This window comes from Stenella coeruleoalba (genome assembly GCF_951394435.1).
Source record: "Stenella coeruleoalba genome assembly, contig: scaffold_39, whole genome shotgun sequence".
Classification (NCBI taxonomy): Eukaryota; Metazoa; Chordata; class Mammalia; order Artiodactyla; family Delphinidae; genus Stenella; species Stenella coeruleoalba.
Genome location: NW_027646400.1, coordinates 2,306,556 through 2,330,935, shown reverse-complemented (window position 1 = coordinate 2,330,935; position 24,380 = coordinate 2,306,556). Strand labels below are relative to the sequence as shown.

Sequence of the window (24,380 nt, the reverse complement as noted above, 5' to 3'; positions counted from 1 at the left end):
CTATAGATTGCTATGTCTCCGAAAGAGAATCAAGCATGTGTACAGGGGCATAAACGCAGCAGTGATAGGATTGGAGAGGTTCGGTGAGCAAATGAAGACCCTTTGAAGTCATATTGCATGGTACCCATTCCACGGGTTTCAAATACCCAGGTTTTAGGTATTCTTCCTTCAGCTAAAACATGCATGTGGAACCTAGAGTATGATCAACCATGTGATTGGGAGACGTGTTCAAATATGTCTCAGCTTTTGTACCCTGGTCCTCGGGTGCAACATTCCAGACGCTTTACTAACACTCTCCCGACTTGGAGAGTCAGTCCCTTTAACCTCCGGTTTGGCCCAGTTTGCAATTTCTGCGGAAGATGAACAGGAATAGCGAGAACCAATGAGAGACTAGCTGGAGGTGTCTGGACGGGCAAATATAACTCTCATTTCCCACCAGGAAGAGGAAATAACCAAAGGCTCAGCGTGCCGTACCGGAACCAGATTAGGGCCTGAAGCCATCCTGTGGTGTTGCGGCCAGCTCAAAAGAAAGCGAGTTGAAGAAAGGAGCTCAGGGGCACTGTAATTCACAACCCTGCAGAGTAATAAATGACAGCTATCATCCAAAAATATACTGAAGTAAGGCTGCCAAGAGGACTTGAAAGCGGAGCAGAATTGCAGGAAACCGATTCCAGGAGGTAGACTGGAATTGCATTGAAAGCATAGGAAAAGAGGCAGAACGTACACAATGATGCACTTGGCCAAAAAGGGCGTATGCGTTTTTTCCTGAATATATTCAGGAAAAAACGCATACGCCCTTTTTGGCCAACCAAGCAAGCTTGCAAAGGAAATCTGCACTACAATGAAGTCTCAGTTCCCCCCGGTCAAAAGGGCCATCTGAAAAAAGTGTAAAATCCAGAAAGGCAGGACAGGCCATGGAGAACTGGGAGCCTTGTTATGCTGATGGGCGGGATGTAAATTGCCAACAACCACTCGGGAGAAGTGTATGGTGTTTCCTGAAACATCTAAAAAACAAAGCAACAGAACCTAGGGCACTTCCACTTATGGTCCTATAGCTTAGGGAAATTAAAATCAAAAAGACACAGCCACCCCAAAGTTTGGATCGGCTCTGTTTACAAGAACCTCGTTTACAGTACAAGTTCAACATCGCAGAACGTGAAAAATGGATAAAGAAGTTGTGGTATTTACTTACAAAGCAATATCACTCAGCAATGAAATCTGTGTCATCAGGCCCTTAGCAGCACAATGAGTGGATTCAGGTATGATGATTCTAACTGAAATAAGTCACACAGAAACAGAAACATCATAAGATATCACTAATACACGGAATGTAAACTTGGCTACACAGGAACTGAATTACAGAACAGAACAGGGTCTCAAATTTAGAAAACCAACTTATGCTTGCTTAAGGGGAAAGGTGAGTTGGGGTGCTGCATAAAACCAGAGATTGAAATGAGCACAGATAAAGTTCCTTAAGCCAAATATGGAATAGACAAGAGCTACTCCTTGCTCAACGAAATGGACTCAACACCGCATATTAAACGCCTAAGAATGTACCTGACTAGTAAGTATCTTAAAACCTATGGATTGCTATGTCTCCGAAAGAGAATCAAGCATGTGTACAGGGGCATAAACGCAGCAGTGATAGGATTGGAGAGGTTCGGTGAGCAAATGAAGACCCTTTGAAGTCATATTGCATGGTACCCATTCCACGGGTTTCAACTACTCAGGTTTTAGGTATTCTTCCTTCAGCTAAAACATGCATGTGGAACCCAAGTATGATCAACCATGTGAACGGGAGACGTGTTCAAATATGTCTCAGTTTTCCTCCCCTGGTACTCGGGTGCAACATTCCAGACGCTTTACTAACACTCTCCCCACTTGGAGAGTCAGCGCCTTTAACCTCCTGTTTGGCCCAGTTTGCAATTTCTGCGGAAGATGAACAGGAATAGCGAGAACCAATGAGAGGCTAGCTGGAGGTGTCTGGACGGGCAAATTTAACTCTCATTTCCCACCAGGAAGAGGAAATAACCAAAGGCTCAGCGTGCCGTACCGGAAACAGATTAGGGCCTGAAGCCATCCTGCGGTGTTGCGGCCAGGTCACAAGAAAGCGAGTTGAAGAAAGGAGCTCAGGGTCACTGTAATTCACAAACCTGCAGAGTTATAAATGACAGCTATCGTCCAAAAATAGACTGAAGTAAGGCTGCCAAGAGGACTTGAAAGCGGGGCAGAATTGCAGGAAACCGATTCTAGGAGGTAGACTGGAATTGCATTGAAAGCATAGGAAAAGAGGCAAAATGTCCACAATGATGCACTTGGCCAAAAAGGGCGTATGCGTTTTTTCCTGAATATATTCAGGAAAAAACGCATACGCCCTTTTTGGCCAACCAAGCAAGCTTGCAAAGGAAATCTGCACTACAATGAAGTCTCACTTCCCCCCGGTCAAAAGGGCCATCTGAAAAAAGTGTAAAATCCAGAAAGGCAGGACAGGCCATGGAGAACTGGGAGCCTTGTTATGCTGATGGGCGGGATGTAAATTGCCAACAACCACTCGGGAGAAGTGTATGGTGTTTCCTGAAACATCTAAAAAACAAAGCAACAGAACCTAGGGCACTTCCACTTATGGTCCTATAGCTTAGGGAAATTAAAATAAAAAAGACACAGCCACCCCAAAGTTTGGAATGGCTCTGTTTACAAGAACCTCGTTTACAGTACAAGTTCAACATCGCAGAAAGTGAAAAATGGATAAAGAAGTTGTGGTATTTACTTACAAAGCAATATCACTCAGCAATGAAATCTGTGTCATCAGGCCCTTAGCAGCACAATGAGTGGATTCAGGTATGATGATTCTAACTGAAATAAGTCACACAGAAAAAGAAACATCATAAGATATCATTAATACACAGAATGTAAACTTGGCTACACAGGAACTGAATTACAGAACAGAACAGGGTCTCAAATTTAGAAAACCAACTTATGCTTGCTTAAGGGTAAAGGTGAGTTGGGGTGCTGCATAAAACCAGAGATTGAAATGAGCACAGATAAAGTTCCTTAAGTCAAATATGGAATAGACAAGAGCTACTCCTTGCTCAACGAAATGGACTCAACACCGCATATTAAACGCCTAAGAATGTACCTGACTAGTAAGTATCGTAAAACCTATGGATTGCTATGTCTCCAAAAGAGAATCAAGCATGTGTACAGGGGCATAAACGCAGCAGTGATAGGATTGGAGAGGTTCGGTGAGCAAATGAAGACCCTTTGAAGTCATATTGCATGGTACCCATTACACGGGTCTCAACTCTCCAGGTTTAAGGTATTCTTCCTTCAGCTAAAACATGCATGTGGAACCCAAGTATGATCAACCATGTGAATGGGAGACGTGTTCAAATATGTCTCAGTTTTCCTCCCCTGGTACTCGGGTGCAACATTCCAGACGCTTTACTAACACTCTCCCCACTTGGAGAGTCAGCGCCTTTAACCTCCTCTTTGGCCCAGTTTGCAATTTCTGCGGAAGATGAACAGGAATAGCGAGAACCAATGAGAGGCTAGCTGAAGGTGTCTGGACGGGCAAATTTAACTCTCATTTCCCACCAGGAAGAGGAAATAACCAAAGGCTCAGCGTGCCGTGCCAGAACCAGATTAGGGCCTGAAGCCATCCTGCGGTGTTGCGGCCAGGTCACAAGAAAGCAAGTTGAAGAAAGGAGCTCAGGGGCACTGTAATTCACAAACCTGCAGAGTTATAAATGACAGCTATCGTCCAAAAATAGACTGAAGTAAGGCTGCCAAGAGGACTTGAAAGCGGGGCAGAATTGCAGGAAACCGATTTCAGGAGGTAGACTGGAATTGCATTGAAAGCATAGGAAAAGAGGCAGAACGTCCACAATGATGCACTTGGCCAAAAAGGGCGTATGCGTTTTTTCCTGAATATATTCAGGAAAAAACGCATACGCCCTTTTTGGCCAACCAAGCAAGCTTGCAAAGGAAATCTGCACTACAATGAAGTCTCACTTCCCCCCGGTCAAAAGGGCCATCTGAAAAAAGTGTAAAATCCAGAAAGGCAGGACAGGCCATGGAGAACTGGGAGCCTTGTTATGCTGATGGGCGGGATGTAAATTGCCAACAGACACTTGGGAGAAGTGTATGGTGTTTCCTGAAACATCTAAAAAACAAAGCAACAGAGCCTAGGGCACTTCCACTTATGGTCCTATAGCTTAGGGAAATTAAAATCAAAAAGACACAGCCACCCCAAAGTTTGGAACGGCTCTGTTTACAAGAACCTCGTTTACAGTACAAGTTCAACATTGCAGAAAGTGAAAAATGGATAAAGAAGTTGTGGTATTCACTTACAAAGCAATATCACTCAGCAATGAAATCTATGTCATCAGGCCCTTAGCAGTACAATGAGTGGATTCAGGTATGATGATTCTAACTGAAATAAGTCACACAGAAAAAGAAACATCATAAGATATCAGTAATACACGGAATGGAAACTTGGCTACACAGGAACTGAATTACAGAACAGAACAGAGTCTCAAATTTAGAAAAACAACTTATGCTTGCTTAAGGGTAAAGGTGAGTTGGGGTGCTGCATAAAACCAGAGATTGAAATGAGCACAGATAAAGTTCCTTAAGCCAAATATGGAATAGACAAGAGCTACTCCTTGCTCAACGAAATGGACTCAACACCGCATATTAAACGCCTAAGAATGTACCTGACTTGTAAGTATCTTAAAACCTATGGATTGCTATGTCTCCGAAAGAGAATCAAGCATGTGTACAGGGGCATAAACGCAGCAGTGATAGGACTGGAGAGGTTCGTGAGCAAATGAAGACCCTTTGAAGTCATATTGCATGGTACCCATTCCACGGGTTTCAACTACCCAGGTTTAAGGTATTCTTCCTTCAGCTAAAACATGCATGTGGAACCTAGAGTATGATCAACCATGTGATCGGGAGACGTGTTCAAATATGTCTCAGTTTTCGTACCCTGGTACTCGGGTGCAACATTCCAGACGCTTTACAAACACTCTCCCGACTTGGAGAGTCAGTCCCTTTAACCTCCTGTTTGGCCCAGTTTGCAATTTCTACGGAAGATGAACAGGAATAGCGAGAAGCAATGAGAGACTAGCTGGAGGTTTCTGGACGGGCAAATTTAACTCTCATTTCCCACCAGGAAGAGGAATTAACCAAAGGCTCAGCGTGCCATGCCAGAACCAGATTAGGGCCTGAAGCCATCCTCCGGTGTTGTGGCCAGGTCACAAGAAAGCAAGTTGAAGAAAGGAGCTCAGGGGCACTGTAATTCACAAACCTGCAGAGTTATAAATGACAGCTATCGTCCAAAAATAGACTGAAGTAAGGCTGCCAAGAGGACTTGAAAGCGGGGCAGAATTGCAGGAAACCGATTTCAGGAGGTAGACGGGAATTGCATTGAAAGCATAGGAAAAGAGGCAGAACGTCCACAATGATGCACTTGGCCAAAAAGGGCGTATGTTTTTTTTCCTGAGTATATTCAGGAAAAAAACGCATACGCACTTTTTGGCCAACCAAGCAAGCTTGCAAAGGAAATCTGCACTACAATGAAGTCTCACTTCCCCCCGGTCAAAAGGGCCATCTGAAAAAAGTGTAAAATCCAGAAAGGCAGGACAGGCCATGGAGAACTGGGAGCCTTGTTATGCTGATGGGCGGGATGTAAATTGCCAACAGACACTTGGGAGAAGTGTATGGTGTTTCCTGAAACATCTAAAAAACAAAGCAACAGAGCCTAGGGCACTGCCACTTATGGTCCTATAGCTTAGGGAAATTAAAATCAAAAAGACACAGCCACCCCAAAGTTTGGGACGGCTCTGTTTACAAGAACCTCGTTTACAGTACAAGTTCAACATCGCAGAAAGTGAAAAATGGATAAAGAAGTTGTGGTATTTACTTACAAAGCAATATCACTCAGCAATGAAATCTGTGTCATCAGGCCCTTAGCAGCACAATGAGTGGATTCAGGTATGATGATTCTAACTGAAGTAAGTCACACAGAAAAAGAAACATCATAAGATATCAGTAATACACGGAATGTAAACTTGGCTACACAGGAACTGTATTACAGAACAGAACAGGGTCTCAAATTTAGAAAACCAACTTATGCTTGCTTAAGGGTAAAGGTGAGTTGGGGTGCTGCATAAAACCAGAGATTAAATTAGCACAGATAAAGTTCCTTAAGTCAAATATGGAATAGACAAGAGCTACTCCTTGCTCAACGAAATGGACTCAACACTGCATATTAAACGCCTAAGAATGTACCTGACTAGTAAGTATCTTAAAACCTATGGATTGCTATGTCTCCGAAAGAGAATCAAGCATGTGAACAGGGGCATAAACGCAGCAGTGATAGGATTGGAGAGGTTCGGTGAGCAAATGAAGACCCTTTGAAGTCATATTGCATGGTACCCATTACACGGGTCTTAACTCTACAGGTTTAAGGTATTCTTCCTTCAGCTAAAACATGCATGTGGAACCCAAGTATGATCAACCATGTGAACGGGAGACGTGTTCAAATATGTCTCAGTTTTCCTCCCCTGGTACTCGGGTGCAACATTCCAGACGCTTTACTAACACTCTCCCCACTTGGAGAGTCAGCGCCTTTAACCTCCTGTTTGGCCCAGTTTGCAATTTCTGCGGAAGATGAACAGGAATAGCGAGAACCAATGAGAGGCTAGCTGGAGGTGTCTGGACGGGCAAATTTAACTCTCATTTCCCAACAGGAAGAGGAAATAACCAAAGGCTCAGCGTGCCGTACTGGAACCAGATTAGGGCCTGAAGCCATCCTGCGGTGTTGCGGCCAGGTCACAAGAAAGCGAGTTGAAGAAAGGAGCTCAGGGGCACTATAATTCACAAACCTGCAGAGTTATAAATGACAGCGATCGTCCAAAAATAGACTGAAGTAAGGCTGCCAAGAGGACTTGAAAGCGGGGCAGAATTGCAGGAAACCGATTTCAGGAGGTAGACTGGAATTGCATTGAAAGCATAGGAAAAGAGGCAGAACGTCCACAATGATGCACTTGGCCAAAAAGGGCGTATGCGTTTTTTCCTGAATATATTCAGGAAAAAACGCATACGCCCTTTTTGGCCAACCAAGCAAGCTTGCAAAGGAAATCTGCACTACAATGAAGTCTCAGTTCCCCCCGGTCAAAAGGGCCATCTGAAAAAAGTGTAAAATCCAGAAAGGCAGGACAGGCCATGGAGAACTGGGAGCCTTGTTATGCTGATGGGCGGGATGTAAATTGCCAACAACCACTCGGGAGAAGTGTATGGTGTTTCCTGAAACATCTAAAAAACAAAGCAACAGAACCTAGGGCACTTCCACTTATGGTCCTATAGCTTAGGGAAATTAAAATCAAAAAGACACAGCCACCCCAAAGTTTGGAACGGCTCTGTTTACAAGAACCTCGTTTACAGTACAAGTTCAACATCGCAGAAATTGAAAAATGGATAAAGAAGTTGTGGTATTTACTTACAAAGCAATATCACTCAGCAATGAAATCTGTGTCATCAGGCCCTTAGCAGCACAATGAGTGGATTCAGGTATGATGATTCTAACTGAAATAAGTCACACAGAAAAAGAAACATCATAAGATATCAGTAATACACGGAATGTAAACTTGTCTACACAGGAACTGAATTACAGAACAGAACAGGGTCTCAAATTTAGAAAACCAACTTATTCTTGCTTAAGGGTAAAGGTGAGTTGGGGTGCTGCATAAAACCAGAGATTGAAATGAGCACAGATAAAGTTCCTTAAGCCAAATATGGAATAGACAAGAGCTACTCCTTGCTCAACGAAATGGACTCAACACCCCATATTAAACGCCTAAGAATGTACCTGACTAGTAAGTATCTTAAAACCTATGGATTGCTATGTCTCCGAAAGAGAATCAAGCATGTGTACAGGGGCATAAACGCAGCAGTGATAGGATTGGAGAGGTTCGGTGAGCAAATGAAGACCCTTTGAAGTCATATTGCATGGTACCCATTCCACGGGTTTCAACTACCCAGGTTTTAGGTATTCTTCCTTCAGCTAAAATATGCATGTGGAACCCAGAGTATGATCAACCATGTGAACGGGAGACGTGTTCAAATATGTCTCAGTTTTCCTCCCCTGGTACTCGGGTGCAACATTCCAGACGCTTTACTAACACTCTCCCCACTTGGAGAGTTAGCACCTTTAACCTCCTGTTTGGCCCAGTTTGAAATTTCTGCGGAAGATGAACAGGAATAGCGAGAACCAATGAGAGACTAGCTGGAGGTGTCTGGACGGGCAAATTTAACTCTCATTTCCCACCAGGAAGAGGAAATAACCAAAGGCTCAGCGTGCCGTGCCGGAACCAGATTAGGGCCTGAAGCCATCCTGCGGTGTTGCGGCCAGGTCACAAGAAAGCAAGTTGAAGAAAGGAGCTCAGGGGCACTGTAATTCACAAACCTGCAGAGTTATAAATGACAGCTATCGTCCAAAAATAGACTGAAGTAAGCCTGCCAAGAGGACTTGAAAGCGGGGCAGAATTGCAGGATACCGATTTCAGGAGGTAGACGGGAAGTGCATTGAAAGCATAGGAAAAGAGGCAGAACGTCCACAATGATGCACTTGGCCAAAAAGGGCGTATGCGTTTTTTCCTGAATATATTCAGGAAAAAACGCATACGCCCTTTTTGGCCAACCAAGCAAGCTTGCAAAGAAAATCTGCACTACAATGAAGTCTCACTTCCCCCCGGTCAAAAGGGCCATCTGAAAAAAGTGTAAAATCCAGAAAGGCAGGACAGGCCATGGAGAACTGGGAGCCTTGTTATGCTGATGGGCGGGATGTAAATTGCCAACAACCACTCAGGAGAAGTGTATGGTGTTTCCTGAAACATCTAAAAAACAAAGCAACAGAGCCTAGGGCACTTCCACTTATGGTCCTATAGCTTAGGGAAATTAAAATCAAAAAGACACAGCCACCCCAAAGTTTGGGACGCCTCCGTTTACAAGAACCTCGTTTACCGTACAAGTTCAATATCACAGAAAGTGAAAAATGGATAAAGAACTTGTGGTACTTACGTACAATGCAGTATCACTCAGCAATGAAATCTATGTCATCAGGCCCGTAGCAGCATAATGAGTGGATTCAGGTACGATGATTCTAACTGAAATAAGTCACACAGAAAAAGAAACATCATAAGATATCACTAATACACGGAATGTAAACTTGGCTACACAGGAACTGCATTCCAAAACAGAACAGGGTCTCAAATTTAGAAAACCAACTTATGCTTGCTTAAGGGGAAAGGTGAGTTGGGGTGCTGCATAAAACCAGAGATTGAAATGAGCACAGATAAAGTTCCTTAAGCCAAATATGGAATAGACAAGAGCTACTCCTTGCTCAACGAAATGGACTCAACACCGCATATTAAACGCCTAAGAATGTACCTGACTAGTAAGTATCTTAAAACCTATGGATTGCTATGTCTCCGAAAGAGAATCAAGCATGTGTACAGGGGCATAAACGCAGCAGTGATAGGATTGGAGAGGTTCGGTGAGCAAATGAAGACCCTTTGAAGTCATATTGCATGGTACCCATTCCACGGGTTTCAACTACCCAGGTTTTAGGTATTCTTCCTTCAGCTAAAATATGCATGTGGAACCCAGAGTATGATCAACCATGTGATCGGGAGACGTGTTCAAATATGTCTCAGTTTTCGTACCCTGGTACTCGGGTGCAACATTCCAGACGCTTTACTAACACTCTCCCGACTTGGAGAGTCAGTCCCTTTAACCTCCTGTTTGGCCCAGTTTGCAATTTCTGCGGAAGATGAACAGGAATAGCGAGAACCAATGAGAGGCTAGCTGGAGGTGTCTGGACGGGCAAATTTAACTCTCATTTCCCACCAGGAAGAGGAAATAACCAAAGGCGCAGTGTGCCGTACCGGAACCAGATTAGGGCCTGAAGCCATCCTGCGGTGTTGCGGCCAGCTCAAAAGAAAGCGAGTTGAAGAAAGGAGCTCAGGGGCACTGTAATTCACAAACCTGCAGAGTTATAAATGACAGCTATCGTCCAAAAATATACTGAAGTAAGGCTGCCAAGAGGACTTGAAAGCGGGGCAGAATTGCAGGAAACCGATTTCAGGAGGTAGACTGGAATTGCATTGAAAGCATAGGAAAAGAGGCAGAACGTCCACAATGATGCACTTGGCCAAAAAGGGCGTATGCGTTTTTTCCTGAATATATTCAGGAAAAAACGCATACGCCCTTTTTGGCCAACCAAGCAAGCTTGCAAAGGAAATCTGCACTACAATGAAGTCTCACTTCCCCCCGGTCAAAAGGGCCATCTGAAAAAAGTGTAAAATCCAGAAAGGCAGGACAGGCCATGGAGAACTGGGAGCCTTGTTATGCTGATGGGCGGGATGTAAATTGCCAACAACCACTCGGGAGAAGTGTATGGTGTTTCCTGAAACATCTAAAAAACAAAGCAACGGAACCTAGGGCACTTCCACTTATGGTCCTATAGCTTAGGGAAATTAAAATCAAAAAGACACAGCCACCCCAAAGTTTGGGACGCCTCCGTTTACAAGAACCTCGTTTACCGTACAAGTTCAATATCACAGAAAGTGAAAAATGGATAAAGAACTTGTGGTACTTACGTACAATGCAGTATCACTCAGCAATGAAATCTATGTCATCAGGCCCGTAGCAGCATAATGAGTGGATTCAGGTACGATGATTCTAACTGAAATAAGTCACACAGAAAAAGAAACATCATAAGATATCACTAATACATGGAATGTAAACTTGGCTACACAGGAACTGCATTCCAAAACAGAACAGGGTCTCAAATTTAGAAAACCAACTTATGCTTGCTTAAGGGGAAAGGTGAGTTGGGGTGCTGCATAAAACCAGAGATTGAAATGAGCACAGATAAAGTTCCTTAAGCCAAATATGGAATAGACAAGAGCTACTCCTTGCTCAACGAAATGGACTCAACACCGCATATTAAACGCCTAAGAATGTACCTGACTAGTAAGTATCTTAAAACCTATGGATTGCTATGTCTCCGAAAGAGAATCAAGCATGTGTACAGGGGCATAAACGCAGCAGTGATAGGATTGGAGAGGTTCGGTGAGCAAATGAAGACCCTTTGAAGTCATATTGCATGGTACCCATTCCACGGGTTTCAACTACCCAGGTTTTAGGTATTCTTCCTTCAGCTAAAATATGCATGTGGAACCCAGAGTATGATCAACCATGTGATCGGGAGACGTGTTCAAATATGTCTCAGTTTTCCTCCCCTGGTACTCGGGTGCAACATTCCAGACGCTTTACTAACACTCTCCCGACTTGGAGAGTCAGTCCCTTTAACCTCCTGTTTGGCCCAGTTTGCAATTTCTGCGGAAGATGAACAGGAATAGCGAGAACCAATGAGAGGCTAGCTGGAGGTGTCTGGACGGGCAAATTTAACTCTCATTTCCCACCAGGAAGAGGAAATAACCAAAGGCGCAGTGTGCCGTACCGGAACCAGATTAGGGCCTGAAGCCATCCTGCGGTGTTGCGGCCAGCTCAAAAGAAAGCGAGTTGAAGAAAGGAGCTCAGGGGCACTGTAATTCACAAACCTGCAGAGTTATAAATGACAGCTATCGTCCAAAAATATACTGAAGTAAGGCTGCCAAGAGGACTTGAAAGCGGGGCAGAATTGCAGGAAACCGATTTCAGGAGGTAGACTGGAATTGCATTGAAAGCATAGGAAAAGAGGCAGAACGTCCACAATGATGCACTTGGCCAAAAAGGGCGTATGCGTTTTTTCCTGAATATATTCAGGAAAAAACGCATACGCCCTTTTTGGCCAACCAAGCAAGCTTGCAAAGGAAATCTGCACTACAATGAAGTCTCACTTCCCCCCGGTCAAAAGGGCCATCTGAAAAAAGTGTAAAATCCAGAAAGGCAGGACAGGCCATGGAGAACTGGGAGCCTTGTTATGCTGATGGGCGGGATGTAAATTGCCAACAACCACTCGGGAGAAGTGTATGGTGTTTCCTGAAACATCTAAAAAACAAAGCAACAGAACCTAGGGCACTTCCACTTATGGTCCTATAGCTTAGGGAAATTAAAATCAAAAAGACACAGCCACCCCAAAGTTTGGAACGGCTCTGTTTACAAGAACCTCGTTTACAGTACAAGTTCAACATCGCAGAAAGTGAAAAATGGATAAAGAAGTTGTGGTATTTACTTACAAAGCAATATCACTCAGCAATGAAATCTGTGTCATCAGGCCCTTAGCAGCACAATGAGTGGATTCAGGTATGATGATTCTAACTGAAATAAGTCACACAGAAAAAGAAGCATCATAAGATATCAGTAATACACGGAATGTAAACTTGGCTACACAGGAACTGAATTACAGAACAGAACAGGGTCTCAAATTTAGAAAACCAACTTATTCTTGCTTAAGGGTAAAGGTGAGTTGGGGTGCTGCATAAAACCAGAGATTGAAATGAGCACAGATAAAGTTCCTTTAGCCAAATATGGAATAGACAAGAGCTACTCCTTGCTCAACGAAATGGACTCAACACCCCATATTAAACGCCTAAGAATGTACCTGACTAGTAAGTATCTTAAAACCTATGGATTGCTATGTCTCCGAAAGAGAATCAAGCATGTGTACAGGGGCATAAACGCAGCAGTGATAGGATTGGAGAGGTTCGGTGAGCAAATGAAGACCCTTTGAAGTCATATTGCATGGTACCCATTCCACGGGTTTCAACTACCCAGGTTTAAGCTATTCTTCCTTCAGCTAAAACATGCATGTGGAACCTAGAGTATGATCAACCATGTGATCGGGAGACGTGTTCAAATATGTCTCAGTTTTCCTCCCCTGGTACTCGGGTGCAACATTCCAGACGCTTTACTAACACTCTCCCCACTTGGAGAGTCAGCGCCTTTAACCTCCTGTTGGCCCAGTTTGCAATTTCTGCGGAAGATGAACAGGAATAGCGAGAACCAATGAGAGGCTAGCTGGAGGTGTCTGGACGGGCAAATTTAACTCTCATTTCCCACCAGGAAGAGGAAATAACCAAAGGCTCAGCGTGCCGTACCGGAACCAGATTAGGGCCTGAAGCCATCCTGCGGTGTTGCGGCCAGCTCAAAAGAAAGCGAGTTGAAGAAAGGAGCTCAGGGGCACTGTAATTCACAAACCTGCAGAGTTATAAATGACAGCTATCGTCCAAAAATAGACTGAAGTAAGGCTGCCAAGAGGACTTGAAAGCGGGGCAGAATTGCAGGAAACCGATTTCAGGAGGTAGACTGGAATTGCATTGAAAGCATAGGAAAAGAGGCAGGACGTCCACAATGATGCACTTGGCCAAAAAGGGCGTATGCGTTTTTTCCTGAATATATTCAGGAAAAAACGCATACGCACTTTTTGGCCAACCAAGCAAGCTTGCAAAGGAAATCTGCACTACAATGAAGTCTCACTTCTCCCCGGTCAAAAGGGCCATCTGAAAAAAGTGTAAAGTCCAGAAAGGCAGGACAGGCCATGGAGAACTGGGAGCCTTGTTATGCTGAAGGGCGGGATGTAAATTGCCAACAACCACTCGGGAGAAGTGTATGGTGTTTCCTGAAACATATAAAAAACAAAGGAACAGAACCTAGGGCACTTCCACTTATAGTCCTATAGCTTAGGGAAATTAAAATCAAAAAGACACAGCCACCCCAAAGTTTGGAACGGCTCTGTTTACAAGAACCTCGTTTACAGTACAAGTTCAACATCGCAGAAAGTGAAAAATGGATAAAGAAGTTGTGGTATTTACTTACAAAGCAATATCACTCAGCAATGAAATCTGTGTCATCAGGCCCTTAGCAGCACAATGAGTGGATTCAGGTATGATGATTCTAACTGAAATAAGTCACACAGAAAAAGAAACATCATAAGATATCAGTAATACACGGAATGTAAACTTGGCTACACAGGAACTGAATTACAGAACAGAACAGGGTCTCAAATTTAGAAAACCAACTTATTCTTGCTTAAGGGTAAAGGTGAGTTGGGGTGCTGCATAAAACCAGAGATTGAAATGAGCACAGATAAAGTTCCTTAAGCCAAATACGGAATAGACAAGAGCTACTCCTTGCTCAACGAAATGGACTCAACACCCCATATTAAACGCCTAAGAATGTACCTGACTAGTAAGTATCTTAAAACCTATGGATTGCTATGTCTCCGAAAGAGAATCAAGCATGTGTACAGGGGCATAAACGCAGCAGTGATAGGATTGGAGAGGTTCGGTGAGCAAATGAAGACCCTTTGAAGTCATATTGCATGGTACCCATTCCACGGGTTTCAACTACCCAAGTTTAAGGTATTCTTCCTTCAGCTAAAACATGCATGTGGAACCTAGAGTATGATCAACCATGTGATCGGGAGACGTGTTCAAATATGTGTCAGTTTTCCTCCCCTGGTACTCGGGTGCAACATTCCAGACGCTTTACTAACACTCTCCCCACTTGGAGAGTCAGTCCCTTTAACCTCCTGTTTGGCCCAGTTTGCAATTTCTGCGGAAGATGAACAGGAATAGCGAGAACCAATGGAGACTAGCTGGAGGTGTCTGGACGGGCAAATTTAACTCTCATTTCCTACCAGGAAGAGGAATTAACCAAAGGCTCAGCGTGCCATGCCAGAATCAGATTAGGGCCTGAAGCCATCCTGCGGTGTTGCGGCCAGGTCACAAGAAAGCGAGTTGAAGAAAGGAGCTCAGGGGCACTGTAATTCACAAACCTGCAGAGTTATAAATGACAGCTATCGTCCAAAAATAGACTGAAGTAAGGCTGCCAAGAGGACTTGAAAGCGGGGCAGAATTGCAGGAAACCGATTTCAGGAGGTAGACTGGAATTGCATTGAAAGCATAGGAAAAGAGGCAGAACGTCCACAATGATGCACTTGGCCAAAAAGGGCGTATGCGTTTTTTCCTGAATATATTCAGGAAAAAACGCATACGCCCTTTTTGGCCAACCAAGCAAGCTTGCAAAGGAAATCTGCACTACAATGAAGTCTCACTTCCCCCCAGTCAAAAGGGCCATCTGAAAAAAGTGTAAAATCCAGAAAGGCAGGACAGGCCATGGAGAACTGGGAGCCTTGTTATGCTGATGGGCGGGATGTAAATTGCCAACAGACACTCGGGAGAAGTGTATGGTGTTTCCTGAAACATCTAAAAAACAAAGCAACAGAGCCTAGGGCACTTCCACTTATGGTCCTATAGCTTAGGGAAATTAAAATCAAAAAGACACAGCCACCCCAAAGTTTGGGACGCCTCTGTTTACAAGAACCTCGTTTACAGTACAAGTTCAACATCGCAGAAAGTGAAAAATGGATAAAGAAGTTGTGGTATTTACTTACAAAGCAATATCACTCAGCAATGAAATCTATGTCATCAGGCCCTTAGCATCACAATGAGTGGATTCAGGTATGATGATTCTAACTGAAATAAGTCACACAGAAAATGAACCATCATAAGATATCAGTAATACATGGAATGTAAACTTGGCTACACAGGAACTGAATTACAGAACAGAACAGGGTCTCAAATTTAGAAAACCAACTTATGCTTGCTTAAGGGTAAAGGTGAGTTGGGGTGCTGCATAAAACCAGAGATTGAAATGAGCACAGATAAAGTTCCTTAAGTCAAATATGGAATAGACAAGAGCTACTCCTTGCTCAACGAAATGGACTCAACACTGCATATTAAACGCCTAAGAATGTACCTGACTAGTAAGTATCTTAAAACCTATGGATTGCTATGTCTCCGAAAGAGAATCAAGCATGTGTACAGGGGCATAAACGCAGCAGTGATAGGATTGGAGAGGTTCGGTGAGCAAATGAAGACCCTTTGAAGTCATATTGCATGGTACCCATTCCACGGGTTTCAACTACCCAGGTTTAAGATATTCTTCCTTCAGCTAAAACATGCATGTGGAACCTAGAGTATGATCAACCATGTGATCGGGAGACGTGTTCAAATATGTCTCAGTTTTCCTCCCCTGGTACTCGGGTGCAACATTCCAGACGCTTTACTAACACTCTCCCCACTTGGAGAGTCAGCGCCTTTAACCTCCTGTTGGCCCAGTTTGCAATTTCTGCGGAAGATGAACAGGAATAGCGAGAACCAATGAGAGGCTAGCTGGAGGTGTCTGGACGGGCAAATTTAACTCTCATTTCCCACCAGGAAGAGGAAATAACCAAAGGCTCAGCATGCCGTACCGGAACCAGATTAGGGCCTGAAGCCATCCTGCGGTGTTGCGGCCAGCTCAAAAGAAAGCGAGTTGAAGAAAGGAGCTCAGGGGCACTGTAATTCACAAACCTGCAGAGTTATAAATGACAGCTATCGTCCAAAAATAGACTGAAGTAAGGCTGCCAAGAGGACTTGAAAGCGGGGCAGAATTGCAGGAAACCGATTTCAGGAGGTAGACTGGAATTGCATTGAAAGCATAGGAAAAGAGGCAGGACGTCCACAATGATGCACTTGGCCAAAAAGGGCGTATGCGTTTTTTCCTGAATATATTCAGGAAAAAACGCATACGCCCTTTTTGGCCAACCAAGCAAGCTTGCAAAGGAAATCTGCACTACAATGAAGTCTCACTTCTCCCCGGTCAAAAGGGCCATCTGAAAAAAGTGTAAAATCCAGAAAGGCAGGACAGGCCATGGAGAACTGGGAGCCTTGTTATGCTGAAGGGCGGGATGTAAATTGCCAACAACCACTCGGGAGAAGTGTATGGTGTTTCCTGAAACATCTAAAAAACAAAGCAACAGAACCTAGGGCACTTCCACTTATAGTCCTATAGCTTAGGGAAATTAAAATCAAAAAGACACAGCCACCCCAAAGTTTGGAACGGCTCTGTTTACAAGAACCTCGTTTACAGTACAAGTTCAACATCGCAGAAAGTGAAAAATGGATAAAGAAGTTGTGGTATTTACTTACAAAGCAATATCACTCAGCAATGAAATCTGTGTCATCAGGCCCTTAGCAGCACAATGAGTGGATTCAGGTATGATGATTCTAAGTGAAATAAGTCACACAGAAAAAGAAACATCATAAGATATCAGTAATACACGGAATGTAAACTTGGCTACACAGGAACTGAATTACAGAACAGAACATGGTCTCAAATTTAGAAAACCAACTTATTCTTGCTTAAGGGTAAAGGTGAGTTGGGGTGCTGCATAAAACCAGAGATTGAAATGAGCACAGATAAAGTTCCTTAAGCCAAATACGGAATAGACAAGAGCTACTCCTTGCTCAACGAAATGGACTCAACACCCCATATTAAACGCCTAAGAATGTACCTGACTAGTAAGTATCTTAAAACCTATGGATTGCTATGTCTCCGAAAGAGAATCAAGCATGTGTACAGGGGCATAAACGCAGCAGTGATAGGATTGGAGAGGTTCGGTGAGCAAATGAAGACCCTTTGAAGTCATATTGCATGGTACCCATTCCACGGGTTTCAACTACCCAAGTTTAAGGTATTCTTCCTTCAGCTAAAACATGCATGTGGAACCTAGAGTATGATCAACCATGTGATCGGGAGACGTGTTCAAATATGTCTCAGTTTTCCTCCCCTGGTACTCGGGTGCAACATTCCAGACGCTTTACTAACACTCTCCCCACTTGGAGAGTCAGTCCCTTTAACCTCCTGTTTAGCCCAGTTTGCAATTTCTGCGGAAGATGAACAGGAATAGCGAGAACCAATGGAGACTAGCTGGAGGTGTCTGGACGGGCAAATTTAACTCTCATTTCCTACCAGGAACAGGAATTAACCAAAGGCTCAGCGTGCCATGCCAGAATCAGATTAGGGCCTGAAGCCATCCTGCGGTGTTGCGGCCAGGTCACAAGAAAGCGAGTTGAAGAAAGGAGCTCAGGGGCACTGTAATTCACAAACCTGCAGAGTTATAAATGACAGCTATCGTCCAAAAATAGACTGAAGTAAGGCTGCCAAGAGGACTTGAAAGCGGGGCAGAATTGCAGGAAACCGATTTCAGGAGGTAGACTGGAATTGCATTGAAAGCATAGGAAAAGAGGCAGAACGTCCACAATGATGCACTTGGCCAAAAAGGGCGTATGCGTTTTTTCCTGAATATATTCAGGAAAAAACGCATACGCCCTTTTTGGCCAACCAAGCAAGCTTGCAAAGGAAATCTGCACTACAATGAAGTCTCACTTCCCCCCAGTCAAAAGGGACATCTGAAAAAAGTGTAAAATCCAGAAAGGCAGGACAGGCCATGGAGAACTGGGAGCCTTGTTATGCTGATGGGCGGGATGTAAATTGCCAACAGACACTCGGGAGAAGTGTATGGTGTTTCCTGAAACATCTAAAAAACAAAGCAACAGAGCCTAGGGCACTGCCACTTATGGTCCTATAGCTTAGGGAAATTAAAATCAAAAAGACACAGCCACCCCAAAGTTTGGGACGCCTCTGTTTACAAGAACCTCGTTTACAGTACAAGTTCAACATCGCAGAAAGTGAAAAATGGATAAAGAAGTTGTGGTATTTACTTACAAAGCAATATCACTCAGCAATGAAATCTATGTCATCAGGCCCTTAGCATCACAATGAGTGGATTCAGGTATGATGATTCTAACTGAAATAAGTCACACAGAAAATGAACCATCATAAGATATCAGTAATACATGGAATGTAAACTTGGCTACACAGGAACTGAATTACAGAACAGAACAGGGTCTCAAATTTAGAAAACCAACTTATGCTTGCTTAAGGGGAAAGGTGAGTTGGGGTGCTGCATAAAACCAGAGATTGAAATGAGCACAGATAAAGTTCCTTAAGTCAAATATGGAATAGACAAGAGCTACTCCTTGCTCAACGAAATGGACTCAACACTGCATATTAAACGCCTAAGAATGTACCTGACTAGTAAGTATCTTAAAACCTATGGATTGCTATGTCTCCGAAAGAGAATCAAGCATGTGAACATGGACATAAACGCAGCAGTGATAGGATTGGAGAGGTTCGGTGAGCAAATGAAGACCCTTTGAAGTCATATTGCATGGTACCCATTACACGGGTCTTAACTCTCCAGGTTTAAGGTATTCTTCCTTCAGCTAAAACATGCATGTGGAACCCAAGTATGATCAACCATGTGAACGGGAGACGTGTTCAAATATGTCTCAGTTTTCCTCCCCTGGTACTCGGGTGCAACATTCCAGACGCTTTACTAACACTCTCCCCACTTGGAGAGTCAGCACCTTTAACCTCCTGTTTGGCCCAGTTTGCAATTTCTGCGGAAGATGAACAGGAATAGCGAGAACCAATGAGAGACTAGCTGGAGGTGTCTGGACGGGCAAATTTAACTCTCATTTCCCACCAGGAAGAGGAAATAACCAAAGGCTCAGCGTGCCGTGCCGGAACCAGATTAGGGCCTGAAGCCATCCTGCGTTGTTGCGGCCAGGTCACAAGAAAGCAAGTTGAAGAAAGGAGCTCAGGGGCACTGTAATTCACAAACCTGCAGAGTTATAAATGACAGCTATCGTCCAAAAATAGACTGAAGTAAGCCTACCAAGAGGACTTGAAAGCGGGGCAGAATTGCAGGAAACCGATTTCAGGAGGTAGACTGGAATTGCATTGAAAGCATAGGAAAAGAGGCAGAACGTCCACAATGATGCACTTGGCAAAAAGGGCGTATGTGTTTTTTCCTGAATATATTCAGGAAAAAACGCATACGCCCTTTTTGGCCAACCAAGCAAGCTTGCAAAGGAAATCTGCACTACAATGAAGTCTCACTTCCCCCCGGTCAAAAGGGCCATCTGAAAAAAGTGTAAAATCCAGAAAGGCAGGACAGGCCATGGAGAACTGGGAGCCTTGTTATGCTGATGGGCGGGATGTAAATTGCCAACAACCACTCGGGAGAAGTGTATGGTGTTTCCTGAAACATCTAAAAAACAAAGCAACAGAACCTAGGGCACTTCCACTTATGGTCCTATAGCTTAGGGAAATTAAAATCAAAAAGACACAGCCACCCCAAAGTTTGGAACGGCTCTGTTTACAAGAACCTCGTTTACAGTACAAGTTCAACATCGCAGAAAGTGAAAAATGGATAAAGAAGTTGTGGTATTTACTTACAAAGCAATATCACTCAGCAATGAAATCTGTGTCATCAGGCCTTTAGCAGCACAATGAGTGGATTCAGGTATGATGATTCTAACTGAAATAAGTCACACAGAAAAAGAAACATCATAAGATATCACTAATACACGGAATGTAAACTTGGCTACACAGGAACTGCATTCCAAAACAGAACAGGGTCTCAAATTTAGAAAACCAACTTATGCTTGCTTAAGGGGAAAGGTGAGTTGGGGTGCTGCATAAAACCAGAGATTGAAATGAGCACAGATAAAGTTCCTTAAGCCAAATATGGAATAGACAAGAGCTACTCCTTGCTCAACGAAATGGACTCAACACCCCATATTAAACGCCTAAGAATGTACCTGACTAGTAAGTATCTTAAAACCTATGGATTGCTATGTCTCCGAAAGAGAATCAAGCATGTGTACAGGGGCATAAGCGCAGCAGTGATAGGATTGGAGAGGTTCGGTGAGCAAATGAAGACCCTTTGAAGTCATATTGCATGGTACCCATTCCACGGGTTTCAACTACCCAGGTTTTAGGTATACTTCCTTCAGCTAAAATATGCATGTGGAACCCAGAGTATGATCAACCATGTGATCGGGAGACGTGTTCAAATATGTCTCAGTTTTCCTCCCCTGGTACTCGGGTGCAACATTCCAGACGCTTTACTAACACTCTCCCCACTTGGAGAGTCAGCGCCTTTAACCTCCTGTTTGGCCCAGTTTGCAATTTCTGCGGAAGATGAACAGGAATAGCGAGAACCAATGAGAGGCTAGCTGGAGGTGTCTGGACGGGCAAATTTAACTCTCATTTCCCACCAGGAAGAGGAAATAACCAAAGGCTCAGCGTGCCGTACCGGAACCAGATTAGGGCCTGAAGCCATCCTGCGGTGTTGCGGCCAGGTCACAAGAAAGCGAGTTGAAGTAAGGAGCTCAGGGGCACTGTAATTCACAAACCTGCAGAGTTATAAATGACAGCTATCGTCCAAAAATAGACTGAAGTAAGGCTGCCAAGAGGACTTGAAAGCGGGGCAGAATTGCAGGAAACCGATTTCAGGAGGTAGACTGGAATTGCATTGAAAGCATAGGAAAAGAGGCAGGACGTCCACAATGATGCACTTGGCCAAAAAGGGCGTATGCGTTTTTTCCTGAATATATTCAGGAAAAAACGCATACGCCCTTTTTGGCCAACCAAGCAAGCTTGCAAAGGAAATCTGCACTACAATGAAGTCTCAGTTCCCCCCGGTCAAAAGGGCCATCTGAAAAAAGTGTAAAATCCAGAAAGGCAGGACAGGCCATGGAGAACTGGGAGCCTTGTTATGCTGAAGGGCGGGATGTAAATTGCCAACAACCACTCGGGAGAAGTGTATGGTGTTTCCTGAAACATCTAGAAAACAAAGCAACAGAACCTAGGGCACTTCCACTTATAGTCCTATAGCTTAGGGAAATTAAAATCAAAAAGACACAGCCACCCCAAAGTTTGGATCGGCTCTGTTTACAAGAACCTCGTTTACAATACAAGTTCAACATCGCAGAAAGTGAAAAATCGATAAAGAAGTTGTGGTATTTACTTACAAAGCAATATCACTCAGCAATGAAATCTGTGTCATCAGGCCCTTAGCAGCACAATGAGTGGATTCAGGTATGATGATTCTAACTGAAATAAGTCACACAGAAAAAGAAACATCATAAGATATCAGTAATACACGGAATGTAAACTTGGCTACACAGGAACTGAATTACAGAACAGAACAGGGTCTCAAATTTAGAAAACCAACTTATTCTTGCTTAAGGGGAAAGGTGAGTTGGGGTGCTGCATAAAACCAGAGATTGAAATGAGCACAGATAAAGTTCCTTAAGCCAAATACGGAATAGACAAGAGCTACTCCTTGCTCAACGAAATGGACTCAACACCCCATATTAAACGCCTAAGAATGTACCTGACTAGTAAGTATCTTAAAACCTATGGATTGCTATGTCTCCGAAAGAGAATCAAGCATGTGTACAGGGGCATAAACGCAGCAGTGATAGGATTGGAGAGGTTCGGTGAGCAAATGAAGACCCTTTGAAGTCATATTGCATGGTACCCATTCCACGGGTTTCAACTACCCAAGTTTAAGGTATTCTTCCTTCAGCTAAAACATGCATGTGGAACCTAGAGTATGATCAACCATGTGATCGGGAGACGTGTTCAAATATGTCTCAGTTTTCCTCCCCTGGTACTCGGGTGCAACATTCCAGACGCTTTACTAACACTCTCCCCACTTGGAGAGTCAGTCCCTTTAACCTCCTGTTTGGCCCAGTTTGCAATTTCTGCGGAAGATGAACAGGAATAGCGAGAACCAATGAGAGGCTAGCTGGAGGTGTCTGGACGGGCAAATTTAACTCTCATTTCCCACCAGGAAGAGGAATTAACCAAAGGCTCAGCATGCCGGGCCGGAACCAGATTAGGGCCTGAAGCCATCCTGCGGTGTTGCGGCCAGGTCACAAGAAAGCGAGTTGAAGAAAGGAGCTCAGGGGCACTGTAATTCACAAACCTGCAGAGTTATAAATGACAGCTATCGTCCAAAAATAGACTGAAGTAAGGCTGCCAAGAGGACTTGAAAGCGGGGCAGAATTGCAGGAAACCGATTTCAGGAGGTAGACTGGAATTGCATTGAAAGCATAGGAAAAGAGGCAGAACGTCCACAATGATGCACTTGGCCAAAAAGGGCGTATGCGTTTTTTCCTGAATATATTCAGGAAAAAACGCATACGCCCTTTTTGGCCAACCAAGCAAGCTTGCAAAGGAAATCTGCACTACAATGAAGTCTCACTTCCCCCCGGTCAAAAGGGCCATCTGAATAAAGTGTAAAATCCAGAAAGGCAGGACAGGCCATGGAGAACTGGGAGCCTTGTTATGCTGATGGGCGGGATGTAAATTGCCAACAGACACTCGGGAGAAGTGTATGGTGTTTCCTGAAACATCTAAAAAACAAAGCAACAGAGCCTAGGGCACTGCCACTTATGGTCCTATAGCTTAGGGAAATTAAAATCAAAAAGACACAGCCACCCCAAAGTTTGGAACGGCTCTGTTTACAAGAACCTCGTTTACAATACAAGTTCAACTTCGCAGAAAGTGAAAAATCGATAAAGAAGTTGTGGTATTTACTTACAAAGCAATATCACTCAGCAATGAAATCTGTGTCATCAGGCCCTTAGCAGCACAATGAGTGGATTCAGGTATGATGATTCTAACTGAAATAAGTCACACAGAAAAAGAAACATCATAAGATATCAGTAATACACGGAATGTAAACTTGGCTACACAGGAACTGAATTACAGAACAGAACAGGGTCTCAAATTTAGAAAACCAACTTATTCTTGCTTAAGGGTAAAGGTGAGTTGGGGTGCTGCATAAAACCAGAGATTGAAATGAGCACAGATAAAGTTCCTTAAGCCAAATACGGAATAGACAAGAGCTACTCCTTGCTCAACGAAATGGACTCAACACCCCATATTAAATGCCTAAGAATGTACCTGACTAGTAAGTATCTTAAAACCTATGGATTGCTATGTCTCCGAAAGAGAATCAAGCATGTGTACAGGGGCATAAACGCAGCAGTGATAGGATTGGAGAGGTTCGGTGAGCAAATGAAGACCCTTTGAAGTCATATTGCATGGTACCCATTCCACGGGTTTCAACTACCCAGGTTTTAGGTATACTTCCTTCAGCTAAAATATGCATGTGGAACCCAGAGTATGATCAACCATGTGATCGGGAGACGTGTTCAAATATGTCTCAGTTTTCCTCCCCTGGTACTCGGGTGCAACATTCCAGACGCTTTACTAACACTCTCCCCACTTGGAGAGTCAGCGCCTTTAACCTCCTGTTTGGCCCAGTTTGCAATTTCTGCGGAAGATGAACAGGAATAGCGAGAACCAATGAGAGGCTAGCTGGAGGTGTCTGGACGGGCAAATTTAACTCTCATTTCCCACCAGGAAGAGGAAATAACCAAAGGCTCAGCGTGCCGTACCGGAACCAGATTAGGGCCTGAAGCCATCCCGCGGTGTTGCGGCCAGCTCAAAAGAAAGCGAGTTGAAGAAAGGAGCTCAGGGGCACTGTAATTCCCAAACCTGCAGAGTTATAAGTGACAGCTATCGTCCAAAAATAGACTGAAGTAAGGCTGCCAAGAGGACTTGAAAGCGGGGCAGAATTGCAGGAAACCGATTTCAGGAGGTAGACTGGAATT

General features: G+C 43.9%; 1 long non-coding RNA gene across 14 annotated transcripts in view; it reads right to left on the bottom strand.

Moving 5' to 3' along the window:
• Window positions 1-24,380, bottom strand: part of LOC307181137 — a 3,028,377-nt gene that overhangs the window by 842,061 nt on the left and 2,161,936 nt on the right. For 2 of the 14 annotated variants that reach the window (XR_013825979.1, XR_013825980.1), the window contains exon 13: window positions 16,983-17,063. The exons of 10 other annotated variants lie outside the window; for them this stretch is intronic. This is a non-coding gene — a long non-coding RNA (uncharacterized lncRNA). Of the gene's footprint in view, window positions 1-16,982; window positions 17,064-24,380 lie in introns of those variants that run through there. 2 more of the 14 variants (XR_013825993.1, XR_013825994.1) reach the window with 2 other exon arrangements.